At 39.1% G+C, this 19,164-nt stretch overlaps 1 protein-coding gene across 7 annotated transcripts in view; it reads left to right on the forward strand.

Annotated features, from left to right (window-relative positions):
* The window catches only part of LPAR1 (lysophosphatidic acid receptor 1), a 131,918-nt gene that overhangs the window by 37,795 nt on the left and 74,959 nt on the right, over window positions 1-19,164 (forward strand). The window contains exon 1 of one of the 7 annotated variants that reach the window (XM_053656505.1): window positions 10,708-10,761. The exons of the other annotated variants lie outside the window; for them this stretch is intronic. The gene's annotated coding sequence lies outside the window, so the exon portion shown is untranslated. Of the gene's footprint in view, window positions 1-10,707; window positions 10,762-19,164 lie in introns of those variants that run through there. 7 annotated transcript variants of the gene reach the window in all.

Here is a 19,164-nt window from a genome sequence, read left to right on the forward strand (position 1 = left end):
TTTGCCAGTGAAACTATCTGGTCCTAGTCTTTCTTATCTTGGGAGGTTTTAGAAGACTGCTTCAACTACTTGTTATGTTCAAATTTTCTTGGAATAATCTAGGATAATCTAGGAATTGATCCATTTCTTCTAGATTATCCAATTTGCTGGCGTATAGTTGCTCATAGTCATGACTCCTGTTCTTTTTATCACTTCCTGTTACCTGGTTGAAACTTGTTTGGACATGGATGGGGTGGTGAAATACCTGCCCTTTACCTCAAAATGAGCTTTTCGCTTGGCGACTCCTTCCCAGCTCCGGGTCAGTGTCTCCTTGTGCCCTTCCTCCGCATGATGGATGCATTAAAATTGTCAGGAGCCTGGCCGTGAAAGAGTTAATGTTTCCCAGTACCAGGCACTGACATAGGCAGGAGGGGAAATCTGGTTCATTTTGTTTCAAAATACACCATACCTCAAATAAGTACAAACAGCTGCAGGGCAGGACTGGAGCCAAAAGAAATCAGTGTGGTGCTGTGAACTCCAGCAGAGAAGAGTTCATGTAACATGGATCTGAGATCAGACTCCGAAATGAAACCGTCGGGCCCCAGCAGGAGAAGGGTCCTGGCTTGTCACCCTAGTCACCTCCAAAGCCACCACCCAAAGAAGCTGGGTGGTTCTTTGGAGAGGTGGCCCTTTGCTTTTTCCTTTGGAGCCACTTTTCTGCCTTGGATTGAGCACCCCACATTCGGCTTCTTGGAGCCCAGAACTCCAGTAGTGAGAAATGGAGAATTCTTGGAATATAAAGGATTTATGGATATGCTGCCTGCTTACTTGGCTTAAAACAGCAATCACATTAAGGCTGGCCCTACCACACACTCCTTGCTTTTCAAGCCTCAGGAAATTCTTGGTAGAAACTGTATCCACTGAATCCATTGGCTGTTTCTTCTTCGCTCAGCTTTTTTAGGTAATATCAGGGTAGCAAAACTTTTTTCTTCTGATTCTTTGGATGCCAGAATTGCCTTTCTAATATTATAATGCCTTACCATGGCTTTGGGGTGGCCACATAATCCCTTTTCACACTAGTTAGAAGTTTGCTGCGTGACAGCTCCCAATCCCTCCATGTTTGGGTTCCCACCCCGGGGGTTTTCTGGACCCGCAGGACAGCATCCTGCAGGCTAACAGCTAGGTGGTGAGAAGTCAAGTGCAGGGTCACAGCTGTTTTTAGGTTTCCAGTCGGGTTGCAGGTCTCGTCTCGGGCAAGGGAGCTGTGTGGCCACTTTGTGGTTTCACTCTCCACAGTTTATACAAAGGCTCCTTTCTTTTCCATTTTTTTTTTTTTTGCTGCTTTTGTGATAAACAGCTTCACCAATCATTTTTAACAGGTATCCCCTGTTACGTTAAAAACCCTTTTACAAAAAGAAGACAAGCGTTAGAAGACGGTTCATCAAAGCTAGGGAAGGGCCCTTTTTTATTTGTTTTCATAGTTAGTTACTAAATCAGTGGGGATGGAGAAGAGTCATTTAATTCCCTTGGCTTCACATTCCCAATTTCTTCTACAGGGATGATAATGTGCGAGACGGTCTTCATAGAATTGTTAATATTAATGAGTGAGGCCAGCCCTTTCTTGCTGACCTCTCGAGTTGCCAAAACTGTGGATGTGAATCTTCAGGCAACTGCGGTATTTGCATAGCCACAACCAGCCGGGAATAATTCTTCCTCTAGCACAACACTAGTTTTCTTGAGATTTCCCTCTGTGCTCACAGCTTTAAAGAAGTCTGTTTTAAAGAGATATTGCCACGAGGGACTTCACGGAGGAAAACTGGTGTGTATATTGGGAGCAGGAAAGGAAAGGAAAGGAAATGAAGGGTCTCATTATTTTTCCCATAGCAGAGCAGATACTAGGATTGTGTTTAACAGGTATATATATTTTCCCTTCAAGACTTCAGGCAGGATGTATAAGTCTAGACTTACGACGTACACTGATTTTTTTTTTAAGGCTAACTTACCTCCAGTTTAATTAGAGATTAGTGAAGGAAAGTAGTTTTCTTATTTGGCTCTTGAATTTTGAAAATAAACAAAACGTTCGTAGTTTTGAAGAGCGTACCGTGGGCCAAACAACATCTGGAAGAGATTATTTTCACTGTAGGCAGAAGAAATTCCATAATCCACCATCTTCAAAGAACATGGTACCTTTTCACAGCCCCCTTCTGTCCTGGAAGCAGAAGAAGCAGATTGCAGGGACTTCTGCCTCTTCCTTGGTTTTATTGAATGCAAACGTATCTCTCCGATACTGTAGTATTTCTTTAGCTTTTGAAACTACAGTGAAACTCGGTGGCGTGATGCTGCCTGCACTGTGGTCCAGACTGCTACGTTTCTAACGTCCCAGTCGGCTTTTGGCAACATGCCTCTTCTACTCTGTGATTTGTCTGAGACGTCTGTTCCCATCTTCTCCAAAACCAGGCACATGTGTGCCTGGGATAGTCCTGTATTTTGTAACAGCAACTTCTAACTAGATTAAAACATTTTTTAAAAATTAAATTTATTTGGGGGAATGTCTGTTCTTACAGTTGGTAATGGCACATGAACACACTCTTCTAATTAAACCCATTTATTTTAGAAGGTGGGGCTTCTTCTCTTGCCCCTCCTCCTCCATGCCTTCTCCTCTCTCAAATTTACAGAAAAGTTGCAAGTGCAGTACAGCAGTAGTCAATTGAGAATGGATTGCTGGAACTTCCCTGATGCCCTCAAGTACCTTATAGTGTATTTCCTGCAAACAAGGATGTTCCCGCACATAGTCACCAAACTGCCACCAGAATTAGGAAGTTAACATCTTTATCTTACCATCAGCTAACTTTTGGATCCCATTCAAGTCTTCCGCAGTTGTGTCAGTAACAGCCTTTACAGTAAACGGTCCGGCCCAGGACACTGCGTTGTCCTGGTCACGTCTCCTGTTAGTCTCCTTTGTATGAAACCATTTCTCAGTTTTCTTCCTCTTTTATGACCTTGACATTTTGAAGATTATAGGACAGTTCTTTTGTAATGTCTTTCAATTTGGGTTTGACCCACATTTCCTTTTGATTGAGTTCAGATCTTGAAACTTCGGCAGGCATGTCACAGAAGCGATGCCACACTCTTCTTGTTGCACGCGATCAGGGGGCACACAGCGCCGATTTGTCCCAGTTCCTGGGGGTGCTCACTTTGATCACTGGGCTGTGGTGGGGTCTTCCAGACTTCACTGCAAGGTCGCTCCTTTTCCATTGTAGTTAATACAAATTGTGTGGGGGAGGTATTTGAGTTTATGTAAATATCCCGTTTCTTGTCAAACTTTTATTAGTTTATATTAAAATGAACTCGTGCATTCCTATTTTATGCAAAGGGTTTCAATTTGTCCTGTCATTCATATTTAACCTTAAAAATTTCCATTTAGGCCAGGGGAGCCTTCCAGCGAGTTCCCTTGGCCTTTTCACCTGTCCCTTCAATTCTCTTAGTGTTGTCTTACTTTCTGGCACAAGATGTTCTGAGTCATCATGTAACTCTCTTGTCCCAGCTCTGGCAAAAGACATTTCTCCGAAGAGCCTGGTTTCTTTCAGTGGAGAGTGGCACTTGGAGAGTGAGATCTCGGCGCCAGGGCACTTGTTCCTGGGGTGTCACTACCCCCAGGCCTCTCACTGTGTACATGCACGTGCACACTCTGTCACCTGTTTGTATCTCCATGGCTGTTGAAAAGCGTGACTCCACACCTCCCTCTCTCCGCTGTCTTGGACGCCCCCACACCTCTCAGGCTCTGGCAAGTGCCCTGGGCTATCTTCCCATTGGGACACCCGCCTTACCTCCCGTAATCTCTAACACTGCCCTGGGCTGCCCTTGTCGCAAATCTGTATATGTATATGTTATGTATGATATAGATATATATTTGTTATAACATATTGGTTATATATTATAATATTTGTTATAGTACATATATATACTTGTTATATATTATATATTTGTTATATGTTATAACATATATTTGTTGTATATTATATATATATGTATATATATATATATATATATATATATATATATATAAAAGACATCAGATTTGCTTATAAACCAGTGTTTTACCTTCAAGGAAAACGTTCTTTAAATATTGTACTTACAAAATCTATACTATAGTGTTCTTCTTTATTATAAAACCCATGGTTTCTTTTAATATTTCTTGAGAGCCTACCTCAAGAAAAACAGCACATATTTAAAACAACTTAATTTGTTTTGGCATGCGTATGTACCGTGGAAATCATCACCGAAATCCAGATGGCGAACGTATCAGTCACCCCTCACGTTTTCTCCTGTCCCTTTGAAGACATTCCCTTTGTGGCCCTGGACTTTCCTTCTCTTCCTGTCTGTGTAGATGGTTATTTTAAAGATTTTTTCAGAAGGAAAGAGGGAGAGAAACACATAGCCTCCCCCTCTCCCCTACACCAGCCAGGGCCTGGTTTGTATTTTTGATAGTTTCAGATAAATGGAACCATACAGTATGTGCTTTATATTATCTGGCTTCTTCCACACAGTGTATTTATTTCGACTCTGATACATGCCGTTGTGGAAATGAACGGCTCATTTCTTTTTATCGCTGAGTAGTATTCCGTGGAATGGATATAAAACAATTCATCCATTCTTTTCTGAACCGATATTTGAGATGTTCCAGTTTTGGGCTTTAGAGACAAGCTGCTGTAAACGTTTGTGCTCAGCTGTCTGTGTTAACATGTTTCTTTTCTCCTGAGTAAATACCTGGGAGCGAAAAGGCCTGGATGGGATGGGAAGTATATGCTTCATTTTAAAGGAACGGCCAAACAGTTTTCCAAACCAGTCCTGTCTTGCATCCTCACTAGAGGGTGTGGGAGCTGCAGTTCCTATGTATCCTCCCCAGTGTTCGGTATGGTCAGTCTTTTACGTGTAAGCTATTTCAGTTGCTATATAGTGGCGCTTCATTGTTTTAATTCACATTTTCCTCATTGCTGTTCTGTGCTTGTTTGCCCTCTGTGTAATTTTTGGGGAAGTGCCTCAATCTTTGCCTAGTTTTAAAGATTGATCTGGTTTCCTACTGAACATTGACATTAAAAAATACACTTTGGATACAGGTTCCTTATTAGATATATGCTTTGAAAGGATGTTCCCCCAGTTCATGGCTTATTTTTTCATCTACTTCACACTGCCTTTGGAAGAGCAGAAGAACTTTTGTTGAAGTCCTATCTTTCAATTTGTTCTTTCACGGCTGGTGTTCTTGCTATCTTACGAGACAACTTTGTTGAACTGAAGCCCAAGGAGAGTGTCTTCTATGTTGTCTCCTGGAAGCGTTAGAGTTCTGAGTTTTACATTTAGGTCTGTGAGCCATTTTAGTACATTTTTGTATGTGGTGTGTAAGATATGAATTGTCCCCTTCACTCCCTGCCATGGAAATATCTAGTAGTTCCCACACAGTTCATTGAAAAGGCTCTTCTTTCTCCACTGCAGGCCTATTTACCTTTGTCAAAATTAGTGGGCCATGTAAGGGTTGGTCTACTTCTGAAATTACTATTGTGGTTCATTAATCTATTTGTCTTTCTTTAGGTCCATACTGTACCGTCCTTACCCTTTATTATCCTTTTAATATCTATGGGGTTGGAGTGACCACCCCTCTTTCATTTCTAATATTGGTAATTTGTATCTTCTTTTTTCCCTAACCACTCTGGTAAGAGGGTTAGCAATTGTATTGATTTTTCTAAAAAGCAAAAGCCAAATGAATAATCCCCTTGCCCAAAACAGCTTTTGGATGTATTATTTTCTGCTTTCTATTTCATTGTGATCTATTTCCTTTTCTTCTGGATTTAATTTGATCATATTTTTCTAGTTTCTGATGGTGAAATGAGACTTATTTTCTAATATAAATGTTTAGTGCTGTAATTTTCCTCTTGGGAACTGCTTTAGTGGCTTCCCATAAATTTTGATGTTTTGTTTTTATTTTCCTTCACTTCGAACTACTTAAACTTTCATTTAATTCATAATACTTTCTAATTTCTTCCAGTTACCTCTTTGATCTCTAAGGTATTTAGAGATCTCTTATTTTTTTAGTGGTTGGTGACCTTCCAGAGATTGTTCTGTTACTGATTTCTAATTTAATTCAGTTGTGGTCAGAGAACATACTTCATATGACTTGTAGCCTTTTACATTTATTGGGACCTGTTTTACGGCTCAGAATATGCCCTATCATGTACAAGTTCATTTTGCACTTACGATAAAATGTATATTCTGCTGGCGGTGGGTTGAACGTTCTCAAAATGTCAGTTACATCTAGTGGGTTGATTGTGCTGTTCAAGTCCTTCATATCCTTACTAATTTTCTGTTCTATAAATTAATGACAGAGGAATATTGAATCCTCTGGTGGTAATCATAGATTCATCTATTGCTCCTGTCACCAGGTTTTACTTTGTGGGTCTTCAAGTTTCCTTATTAGACGCATAAGCTTTTAAGGATTGGTATGTCATCTTGACGAATCAACACATTTATCAGCATGAAAGGACCTTTATTCCTGGTAATATTTTTTTGCTTTAAAATCTACTCTGTCAGATACTAATATAAACATTCTAGTTTTATTTCACTTAGTGTTGGCTCGGCATATCTTTTCCACCCTTTAACTTTGGAACTATTCGTGTCTTCATATTCAAAGTATGGCTCTTGGAGGGAGCATGCGGTTGGGTTTTGCTTTTTAAAACAGTCCGATCTGACAGTCTCTGCCTTTCCATTGAGTTGTGTAGCTCATCTACGTTTAATATGTATGTGTGTGCTTTGTTACGGCTCTACATAAGTCTGTCATCTTGCCGTTTGTCTATTTGTCCTACCTATTCCTTGGTCATCCTCCTTTTTTCTGTTTGGTATATTTTATGATTTTATTTTACCTACTTCTTGGAATATTAGCTATATATTTTTGTTTTTTAGTGGTTCTTTCAGCATTTATAGTAGGCCTTAATTTACTGTAGGCTATTTTTAAATGATATTATACCTCTTTGTGAATAGTATAACTTTCAATAGTGTACTTATATTTTTCCCGGTGAGCTTTGTTCTTACTTTTGTAACAATCTGCATGTTATTTTTGTCAATTCTTTTAAACAGCTTTATTAAAATATAATTTACATATGATTCAGCCACTTAAGGAGTATAATTCAATGGTTTTAAAAATATATTCAGGGTTATGCAACTATCACCACAATCAATTTTGGGAAATTTTTATCTTCCCAAAGGAAAATTTGTACCTGTTATCAGTTATTTCCTGTTCATCCTCCCTCAAACCCCCAGAAAACACTAATCTACTCTTTTGTCTCATAGATTTACATGTCCTCCACGTTTCCTATAATTGGAGTCATTTAGGATTTTGTGAATGGCTTCTTTCACTTAGCATAACATTTTTAAGGCTCATGCATGCTGATAGCATTTATCATTCTTTCATTTCTTTTTATTGCCTAATATTCCATTGTTTAGAAATAGCACATTTAATGTGTATCTATTCATCAGTCACTACAAAAGTGGACGCTTGTACTGTTTCCACTTTTTGACTATTTTGAATAATGCTTTTATTAACAGTCTCGTATAAGTTTCATGTAGACATGTATTTTTGATTTCTCTTGGATATATATCTGTAAGAGCAGAATCTCTGGGCCATATGGAAACTCTGTCTAATATTTCGAGGGACTACCAGGATGTTTTCACAGTGGCTGCACCATATTACGTTACCACGAGCAGTGCGTGGGGGTGCCGTTTCTCCAAATCCTCACCAGCACTTGTTGTCTTTTTGATTTGAGCCATGCTAGTGCGTGTGAAGTGGCGTGTCATTGTGGATTTGGCTTTTGTTGCCCTAATGGCTAATGATGCGGAGTATCATTTTATATACTTATTGGTCATTTGTATATATATATTTTGCATAATGTCTGTTCAGATCTTTTCTCACTTTATAATTGGCTTTTTTGTCAATTATTGTCTGTCAATTTTTTGTCTTTATTGTTGAGTTTTAAGAATACTTTTTATATTCTGGATATGTTACTTTTTAGATATATGACTTACAGATATTTCTCCCATTCTGTGAGCGGTCAATTATAATTTAAAAAGACATATAAGAAAACTGTTTTATACATATACTAATTTTATTAGCATTTTTGGTGCTCTTCATTTCTTTGTGAAAATGTATATTTCCACCTGATTCAATTTTCCTTGTGTCTGATGGACTTCCTTTTAGACCGGTCTTTCTTTCTTTCTTTCTTTCTTTCTTTCTTTCTTTCTTTCTTTCTTTCTTTCTTTCTTTCTTTCTTTCTTTCTTTCTTTCTTTCTTTCTTTCTTCCTTCCTTCCTTCCTTCCTTCCTTCCTTCCTTCCTTCCTTCCTTCCTTCCTTCCTTCCTTCCTTCCTTCCTTCCTTCCTTCCTTCCTCCCTCCCTCCCTCCCTCCCTCCCTCCCTCCCTTCCTTCTTTCTTTCTTTCAGGATTTTATTTATTTTTAGAGAGAGGGTAAGGGAGGGAGAAAGAGAGGGAGAAAAACATCAATGTTTGGTTGCCTCTTGTGTGCCCCCTTCTAAAGACCTGGCCCACAACCCAGGGCATGTGCCCTGATTGGGAATCCAACGGGCAATCCTTTGGTTTGCAGGCCCGCAGTCAATCCACCGAGTTATGCTAGCCAGGGCCCTTTTGGATGTTTCTTATAGTCCAAGGTCTGTTTATAATTAACTTGTTCCTCTTTTTATGTTTGAAAACATTTTTGTTTTCTTTTTATTTTTGGAAAACATTTCTCATGTTTATAGGATTCTGGACTGATAGCATTATTTTTTCCCATTAAAGATGTTTATCTCTGTCTTTTGCTTGCATTATTTTTGATGAGAAATCTGCTGTCATCATTATCCTTGTTGCTGTCTATGCCACAATTCTTTTTTTTTTTAATCTGGAAACTTTAAAGATTTCATTGTTATTAATATGTTTTGATAAATTTGGTCATGATGTACCTTTCTGCATTTTTCTTTGTATCTTGCACTTGTGGCTCATTAAACTTACTGAATTTTTGAATTTATAGTTTTTATTAAATTTTCAAACTTTGGCCTTTATTTGTCAAATATTTTTCTGTTTTCCTCTTTTCTTTGGGGATTCCAATTATATGTATATTAGTCCACTTGAAAATTTTCCACATTTCACTTATGTTCTTTTCTTTTCTCTCAGTGCTTCATTTGACATAGTTTCTGTTTATGTCACTTCACTTCTCCTTGTTTCTTTGCTTGACTGGTTATCATTGATTGGATATCATTGATTGGATACCACCACTGACTGGTTATCATTGATGCTTGATTGATTGGATGCCAGCCTATGAATTGTACCTTGTTGGATGCTGGGCTCTTCTGTGTTCCTGTAATTATTCTCAAGCTTTGTTTTGAGTCACAGTTAATTACTTGGAAGCAGTTTAATCTTTTCGTGTTTTGCTTTTAAAATTTATTCTGTGGGATCGACTTAGTGTTTAGTCTAAGGCTAATTATTTTCTCACTACTGAAGCAATGTGCTTCTGAGTGCTCTGCTCAATATCCTGCGAATGATGAGGTTTTCCAGTCTTGCTGGTGGGAATGGGAACTGTTCAGATGGATATTACTCGAGCCTCTAAGAGTTTCCTCGTGCGTCTTCTCTAATCAGTTCTCTGTTGAATACTCACAGTGGGCAAGACGGATCTTTGGGATTTTCTGCCTTGTCAGTTCTTTTTTGAGCTATACTCTGAACTCTAGCTGTCTCGAGCTTCTTGGGTTCTCAGATCTGCCTCTTCAACTCAGTAAGTTCTCTGGACTCCACCTGACTTTCCCTTGGCCTGGCTCTTGTAGCAGGAACCTGGGACAATCACAGGGCTCACCTTGTTCCTTTTCCTCTTCTTAGGGATCATTGTCCTTTGTTGCCCGATGTCTGGTATTTTATATATTTTAATCTACTTTTTGGTTGTTTTAGTCAGGCAGTTAAATCTGGTCTCTGTTATTCCGTCTTAGCCCTGTACCTTCTAAAACTGAAATGCCTGTACCACTTCAGTGCATGATATATGCATAAATATTATCTTTCTGTGTCTGTATGTTTTCCAAAATGGGGAAGATATATAAATATTTACAAATTTTAATAGAATATAATTTTTATTGGCTGTATAAAATTGAATTGCATGTAAACATAGTTTTAATAACTCAGTTGGCAAGTACTGTAGTATTAGGTGTTTAAATGTTTCTAAAATTTCCACTCATATATGATATTAAGTATCCATGTAGCAAAATCTTTCCCCTTAATATTAATTCTTCCTGCAGTCTAAATTCCTTCACATCCTCAGATTCAGCATATGTTTTGGGATCTTGGTGCAACACACACACACACACACACACACACACACACACACACACACACACACACACACAGTATTCCAGGAAGATTTGAACAGTTGTATCCACACCAAAAATAAATTCGAGTGCCTATTTTTCTACATTGTGGCAAATACTTCTGAAAAAGTGTAGTACTTTTCAAATGTAATTTTCTTTGTTAAGGTACTGTTTTAAATCACTGTTCTTCAGTTTAAGCACTCAGAACGGATTTTGACTTCTACTCTTTATGTTTAAGGTATTCAAGATTGGAAATAACGGAGAACCTTTGCTATCACAAACTGTTGTTTGGACCATCTTCGTTATCACAGCCATAGGCGTCTGTATTTTGGATGGCTGTCTTGTCACTTTGCCCAGGGCTGTTGGCTTCCTTCCCTCTTTCTCTTCCCTTCAGCTCCACAGTATGTATATGTATATTCATGTTACTCCTATTCTAGGCCATTTAGGAAATACTTCTGACTTTAGAATTTGCACTTGCCCTTAGAAGGAAATATCTCGCAAGACTCCTTCATCCGCGATGGTTGGAAGAGCCTAGCTCGGCCTGGGGTTTGGTTGTAGAGGTTGTCATTTTTTCCCCCTGAAATCTATGGACCGCAAATACTCAGCCTGGCTCTGAGGATGGCTCTTCAAGCATTTCTCAGTAAAAGTATATCCACCCTGTTCTTCAGGTATTTTCTCCCTTAAGTGGAAATCTTCCTTAATTTCCATTCATCTTTGCACTGCTCTGGGTCCCTAATAGGGTCATCATGGCTGCAGACACTCAGATGATCAAGAGTTTAGACACTGTGGGTCTTGGACAATAGAAAGAAATAGGGCAGTAGTAAGTCTATCTCTTATCCAAAGTATGATTATTCCAATTGTCCCACCTTTCAAGAGGATTTTCTTAATCCTTTTGTTCATCTTCTGTTCCTTAATTCCCATTCCTTCTTTTCTTGTTCTGGCCCTTTGGGATTGAGTGCACTCGTTCATTTTCTTCTAACTTGGTAATCTGTAATTCCAACCCACTCCTGATCCACTAGTCCTCAACTACAGATTCCCCCATTTTCTAGGCAGTGTCACACAAAGCAGCTTAAGACTGAGACTGGAAAGAGCAGTGCCAAGATATTCTTTGCCCCTGTAATGACTTTTTTTTACAATTCCTAGTTGTTTTGACTGTCAATACAGTCTTAGAAATCAGGACAATGAGCTTATTTAAATCATTTTCAGCCAGGTTTATCATTCTCTAGGATACTGGACTCTGAACCAACAAAATACATGTAAAATAGCTTTATTATGGTGCTTGAGTTTCTCTTTCTGCAGGCAGCATGAGCAGGGTGGGCTAGCTGTATTCTTCCCTCCAAAGTATCAGCTGAGGGCCACGTAGAAAGAATGATAAACTTTTAGGCCAAATGTAGAAGGAAAGTTCTGAGGGAAAAGCTGGAGAAGCAAATGGAAAAATCGATCCTATGTATGGCAAAGGAAAGATTTAAGAACATAAAATATACTGTCTTCTGTGAGTATACTGAAGCAAGATCTTGGCTCTGATGCTTTGAAGAAGAGAGGAAAGTTTCGGCCACCCCAGGTAGGGATGTTATTTTAAAACAAAACATGAGGAAATTATTTGGTTTCTCAAGTGCTTTTCTATTTTGTTTGTTCTGACTCTGCGTGTCTTGAATTTCTTCATCACAGCTGGACCATTCACCCCACTGGTTTTATGGGAAGCAGTGGTGAGGGTAGGACACTCAGATACAGAAAGTGCAGCGTGGCTGTTCCTTTGTCACCCTTTTCCCCTCTTTCCCTTCCTTCTTTGGGTGTTTAACCCTGAAGTTATTGTTTTATTGGCTTTAGAAATACAGGAGTATTGATGGACTCCTTTTTCAAAAGGTGAAGAGTTTCTCCTTTTTCTTATGATTTCCTGCAGTTTTTATCTTAGATTCTTACAGTTTTTAATATATACATACGCATTTATATGTAAAGAAATATATTTCAATGACATAGCTTTTCTTTTAATGGTTGTAATAGCTACTTTACGTAATTTTGCATTTTGGGTCACCATGATCGGCACGGGCAGTCCATGTTTCTACGGACTGATGGGCTCTCCCAAAAACATTATGTGGGTTCATCACATGATTAGTTACCCTTCGTCACCAAGCAGATTTTTCAGAATGAAGTGTAACCTGACAATTTTACGTTCAATAGCGCCTTGTTCTTGCTGTTGTTGCAAGTAAAATACAGCTTGGCCAAATGTATAATTATTGAGTCCTTCCACATTTCTGACAAAACCTTGAAAGTTACTCCGTTGTCTTATCAACTGTGGCCCTCATATAATGGCTGTGTCGAGTTCAGGGTTTTTTCCCCTTATGATTTGATTTTTTCCCTACGTGACTTTTTGTGGGAATTCTTCTAACTCTTAAAGTTTAGTAGCTTAAAAACCTAATTGTAGATTATGTATTTCATATCTTTCCTGAAATGTGGTGAGCTTTTTTTTTTTAAAAAAAAATTGTGGTACTATAGACAAGGTCTGTCCAGAAAAAAGTCCAGCGATTGTTAATATAATGAGGGTGGTTTATGTGACATCAATGTAACCTGGCAGCCAAGGAGAGTGGACTGGAATGTGCACATGTGAACAATGACGACTTCACGGTACTAGTCAGTGGGGGCAGTAGATGCCGCTGAGTGAGCATGTGGACTGTGTGCCCATCGCATTTAAAATGACTGAGCAAGTAGAGCAATGAATCTGCATCAAATTGTGCGTTAAGTGGGTCTTTTTGCAACTGGCTCATTTTACTCAGCATAAACTATTTGGGTGACTCTGAAGGTGGGAGCTATGGGCAACTGGTGATTGGTAGCTTCATCAGGACAGCTCAACTTGTGCTCATGAGTCACATCTTGTGCTGACTTTTTTGGCAAAACAGCCAATCACCCAGGTGACTAATACAGCCCAGATTTGGTACCCTGTGATTTCTGGTTTTTCCAAAAACTAAAATCATCTTAGACAGGGAAGAGATTTCAGACTGTCAATGAGCTGCAGGAAAATACAACAGAGCAGCTGATGGTGGGTGATTCCAACAAAGGGTTGTACAGTGTTTTGAACAGTGGAGGAGATGCTGGGAACACTGTGGGAGGTCCCAAGGTGCCTACATTGAAGGGGACTGAGCTGTCATTTTCCTATGTATAGTGTTTTTTGTACCCTGTATCTTCTTCAGTAGATGTCCCTATTTTTCCTAGCATATGGATGGATACTTTCTGGACAGACTTCAGGTATTACATAAAATTAACTCTCTTAACCATCTTCAGATTCAGTTCTGTCTTCACATTATTGTGAAACATTCCCAGAGCTCTTTTCATCTTGCAAAACTGAAGCTTTATACCCATTTAAAAAATACTCCCCATACCCACTTCCCCCCGGCCACTGGAAACCATAATTCTACTTTCTGTCTCCTGAATTTGAGTACTCTAGGTATCATATATAAGTGGAATCACACATTTGTCTTTTTGCGACTGGCTTATTTCACTTAGCCTAATGTCCTCATGGTTCATCCATATTGTAGCATGTATCAGAATTTCCTCCCTTTTAAGGCTGAATAACATTCTCTTGTATATATATTCCACATATTGTCCATCCATTCATAAATCTGTGGACACTCAGGTTGCTACCAGCTTTTGGTTCTTGTGAATAACGCTGCTCTCTTTGAGACTCTGCTTTCAGTTCTTTGGGGTATTTTCCCAGAAGTTTCCTGGATTACATGATAATTCTATTTTTAATTATTTGGAGAACCACCGTCCTTTTTTTCTAGAGCAACTGAACCATGTTATATTCCCACCAGCATAATATAACGGTTGCACTGTTTCCACATCCTTGCCACACTTAGTTTTGTTTTTGTTTTTTTATTTTTGTATTTTTGGCAGTCCCTTGAATGGGTATGAGATAGTATCTTTTTGTGATTTTGATTTGCATTTCCCAAATGCTTAGTGGTGTTACTATCTTGTTATATGTGTTTTGTGGCCATTGTATATCTTCTTTGGACGAATGCATGTCTATTCAAGTCTTTTGTCCATTTTTAAATTGGGTTGTTTGATTTCTGTTGTTCAGTTGTAGGAATACACACACACATATATTTACATATATATATATTCTGGATATTAACTCCTTTTCAGAAATATGATTTGCAAATATTTTCTCCCATTCCATGGACTGCCTTTTCACTGTTAATTGTGTCCTTTGATACATAGCTGTTTTTAATTTTGATTTAGTATATTTAATTTATTTTTTCTTCTTTTGCTGCCTGTGCTGCACTGAGCTCTTTAAACCTACTAATTTAATATCTTTTAAGAAAAGTTTACTTTTATTGTTAAATAACTTCTGTTCTTTTTGTTTTCCTCAGGTGTGCCAATTATTCTTACACTGAATCCCTATGTTTTTGTGCTCTAGAGCCATCATTTCTAATCAATTTAGTAACGTCTGTTAGGATGAGCCCTGGTGATTGTTACCAAGCTAAATTTCCAGGACATCCGTTTGGCTTCTGCAGTGGCCTTCTGCCTGTTGTTGCTTTAAGTTTTCTGTTTCGGCAGTGATCATATGTTTTTAAATTTATTTTTTATTGCTTTATTACTTTATCAAAGTTATACATGTTTGTCATTTGAAGTGTCATAGAGCTGTTTGAGGATTGCTAAGAAAAAGGAGTCTCTGTCCCCCATACCATTTTATCTTCACCGCAGCCGCCATTTTCTGTTGTTTTAGCTGCTTTGTACGTGTTTGGGTTGCATGTCAAAGATTTTTATCTGCACTTTTTGGTGTATCAGTTTTAAAACTGTACAGACTTCCCATGTGGGAGGTGTGCCAGGCACATATTGCCATCCTCTACCTTTCTGTCCTAACTAGTTAGGTCATGATTTTGATTAGGCCTTTATTCACTGTTAATGTGGTTGTGAGCTTGTTAATGGCCCTCAGTTGAGCCACCTAGAATTCTAGGAATCATCTTCCTTCTGCAAAATCTCTGTTCTCTTTTAAATTAATCAATCCTTTTATGCTTGCTTAGTTCTCTACGTGCTTATTACTCATTCATCCCAAACTCACTGTCTGTTCTAGAAATCTGATCTTGATATGTCTACCTAGAGGCACAGTTACCCTGTCGGGGCCACTGTGAGTCTGCCTACCTGGCTTCCACGGGTCTCCTTTCCCAGTCAGGCCCAGAATTCCCTTTGTTTTCCTCCTGTATTGGCTTCCTGTGCCTGTACCACATTCCTTCCTTTTTCTCACTTGTCTTCTCTGTTTTGCTGAAGAACACCCTCCAATAGAATTCTAGGTTGTAAATCGCTTTCCTCACTGCTCTGTTGTCTTCTAGCTTCTGGGCTGCCCTTGAGAAGTCCAAAGACTGATGCCCAGCCTTTCATTTATGAGCTCCTCCACACACACAATTTCTGACAGCTTATTGGACTTTTAAAAATCTCTAGTGTAAAAAACAAGAGCTCACAATGGTGTGCTTTATGCGGGTGTATTAAAATAATTGAGGAGGGCAGGTAGGCACTTAGTAGGCCCTTATAGTCAATACATTTAGGGCTTTCCCAGTTTAGAAAATGTTTTGAGTTAGTTATTTGACTTCCCCTCCTTTTATTTCCTTATTTTTTTTAAAAAAAATATTTTATTTATTTATCTTTCCAGGGGAAGGGAAGGAGGGAGGGAGAAAAATATCAATGTATGGTTGTTTCTTGTGCGTCCCCTGCTGGGAACTGGCCTGCAACCTAGACATGTGCCCTGACTGGGAATCAAATTGCGATCCTTTGGTTCACAGGCCCGCACTCACTGAGTGCACCAGCCAGGGCTTATTTCCTTATTCTTTTTTTCTGGAATTGCTTTTATTTGGCTACTAGATCTCCTGGACTAGTCCCCCAGCTTTTTCACTTTGTATTTTGCTTTGCCTTTTGGATTTTTACTTTTGGATCTTTACAATCCAGTCCTTCTACTGAATTTCCAATGACTAATTTTTAAGCATTTTGATTTCGTTTCAGTGGGTCAATGTCTTTTTCCCGATGTTTCTATATTTAAGTCTTTTCATCTGTTCAGATTCCAGAGAGAAGAATCTTCCAGCCTCAGGCCTTAGATGACAGAAGGTTGACTTCAGATGCTATTTAGCTCCAACAGGGAGAAGAGCTAGTAAGAAAGCTGAGCTACAGCTCTGTCCTTCCTACGTCTCATTGTATTATTCTTTCAGGCTTGGAGTTCAGTTCAGAATGTTGCTGTTTTTGAGACTGTAGAGCTCTCTGCAGCAGACTCGAAGTCTGGTTTTTTTCCTATTGGATTTAAATGTTTCTATATATGTACAGCACTTTTCTAAAATTTTGAGGGTCAATTTACTGTTTTCTGGTTCTAGCATTGATGGCTTCCTCTTTCCTCCTTTGTACTTTTTGTTCATTTGCTCTGTTTTGGGGATGGACGCTTTAAAATCTTTGTTCGTGTAGCTCCCTCCCCCATTCCTCTAAGGTCTGGTATATCTTCTGCTTTAGTAATACCATTTCCTGCTTTATGTTTTCTGCTTTATCAACCGCCTTCATTTAAGTTCATAACTCAGGGTTTTTTGCCTCATTTTTTTTTGGTTAATGCAGACTCATTTCTGTTTTTTTAAGATTTTATTTTCTTCTTCTTCTTCCTCTTCCTCTTCCTCCTCCTTCTTCCTTCTTTCTTCTTTTTTCTTTTTATCCCGGCTGGTACAGCTTAGTGGACTGAGTGCTGGCCTGTGAACCAAAGGGTTGCCAGTTTGATTCCCAGTCAGGACACATGCCTGGGTTGTGGGCCAGGTCCCCAGTAGGGGACATGCAAGAGGCGACCAGACATTGATGTTTCTTTCCCACTCTTTCTCCCTCCCTTCCCCTCTCTCTAAAAATAAATAAATAAATAAATAAATAAATAAATAAATAAATAAATAAATAAATAAATAAAATCTTTATAAAAAAGATTTTACTTAATAAAAGATTTAATAAAATCTTCTTTAAGAGATTTTACTTATTTAAAATAAATAAAATTTACACAATAAGTTAAAAAATAAAGATTTACTTAAAACCTTTAAAAATATTTTATTGACTTATTTTTAGAGAGAGGAGAAGGGAGGGACAAAGAGAAGGAAAGAAACATCGATGTGGGAGGGACATATTGATTGGTTGCCTCTTGCATGTGCCCCAACTCGAAACCGGCCTGCAACCCAGGAATGTGCCCTGACCGGGCATCAGACCAGCGGCTTTTCACCTTGTGGGACAATACCCAACCAGCTGAGCCATGCCAACCAGGGTGACCTCATATATTTTTTAAGTTTCCTTTTATGTGGTCCACCTATTTCTTAAGTAAATATTTGCTCTGATTCTAGAGCCTTCCCTTCTCTTGAACCATAATATTTTTCATTTGCCTAGTAAATCTGGAATTTTCTCTGTTGCTTATCCTTAGAGAGGAAAGCCTATGCCTATTCAGTGTCGGGTATGGCCCTGTGTTCTTGCAAGAGACTGAAATGAGTCACTGTTTGACTCAAGTCCAGATGAAGAAAAAAGGTTAGATTTATTGGAGATTAATTTGAACATTAGAAATTCATCTTCCTGGAAGACCCTGGGAAGGAGCTAGCATCTGCTGCAAGAGCCATCAAAATGAAGTTTGGCTCAGGGCCAGGCACTTTCTTTTAGGTATTTGGTGTGGTACCCGGCAAGGTTATTGCCACTTGGCAGGGCCGCCCATATCAGAAGCCAGCTGGTAGTGGTTTTTATTGCCCCCATGTGTTTTCTTGTGCAGTCACATGGCCACATGTAAATTAGAAGTAAATACAGCCAGAAATTACTTGCTCAGTTGGAGCCAGCAGCCCCTTTTAAGGAACGAGTATATTTTAAATGTACTCTAGTTCTCGCTGGCTTTGTTCCTTGCAGTCCTCATCTCGCGGAGCTAGGAGTATCAGTGTGGCTCTTCTGGGGTCTCATTTGCTGATTTTCTGCCCGTGCACTTGCAGTGTTGTACGAAGGCAATGTTGTGCCTGAGCCCTCTGTCGCCTCCCATGTTGATTTTTCCTATATACAGGAGTGGGCGAAAGTAGGTTTACAGTTATGAGTAGGCGAAAGAGTTTTTTCTTGTAATGTATGTTTTTCCATACTAACAACTGTATACCTCCTTTTACCCAGTCCTATGTTTCTGGAAGTTTAAGCAATGGTTGGGTTTCATCTTAGGCTTGTAGGAGTGATTCAGGATATTTCCTATTCTTATTTCTCTAGTAATCTGGCACTGAGGAATGAGCCTATGTAGCTTTCTTATTTGTGAGTTGTATTTTACATATCCATTTTGAATTGCAAGGAGGGACATTGAGGTGAATCATATCCAGTGACAATAGGGGAATGCATAAACGGATGAGGAAATATGTAAGTGACAAAGCTCACTTTTGCAAGTGAGGGCCCTTAGAGGTAGTTTTGTGGCTTTGCAAAGAGTATGGATGCCTAGAATGGAAATTGGAGACAGCTAGAGAAGAAGAGAAGGGGGCAACAGGAATGATCCAAGGGTAATTAGGGTTATCGGGGCCAACCCACACTGGCTTGTGGTTTCCTGTAGCTGGAGCATGGTCTTGGAGCTCAAGCAAAGGAAATGGAGAGTTAGGTTGACGATGGATGGGAAGAACGGCAGAACAAGTTTCCAGGTACCTGGAAGAGTTCAAGAGGGACGTAGTTCTTTAAAAATTCAGTGCAACTCTGTAGTGGACAGTCTGAGGCTCTGAGAGAGCAGGGGACTAATATCAAAGTAAACCAGCATGCTTAGCTGGAGACCAAGCAGCAGTATTACTCAGGATGTTGTCTTTTTGCCATTG

Source organism: Artibeus jamaicensis, unplaced genomic scaffold (genome assembly GCF_021234435.1).
Source record: "Artibeus jamaicensis isolate MK-2021 breed Jamaican fruit bat unplaced genomic scaffold, CSHL_Jam_final scaffold_1964, whole genome shotgun sequence".
NCBI lineage: Eukaryota > Metazoa > Chordata > Mammalia > Chiroptera > Phyllostomidae > Artibeus > Artibeus jamaicensis.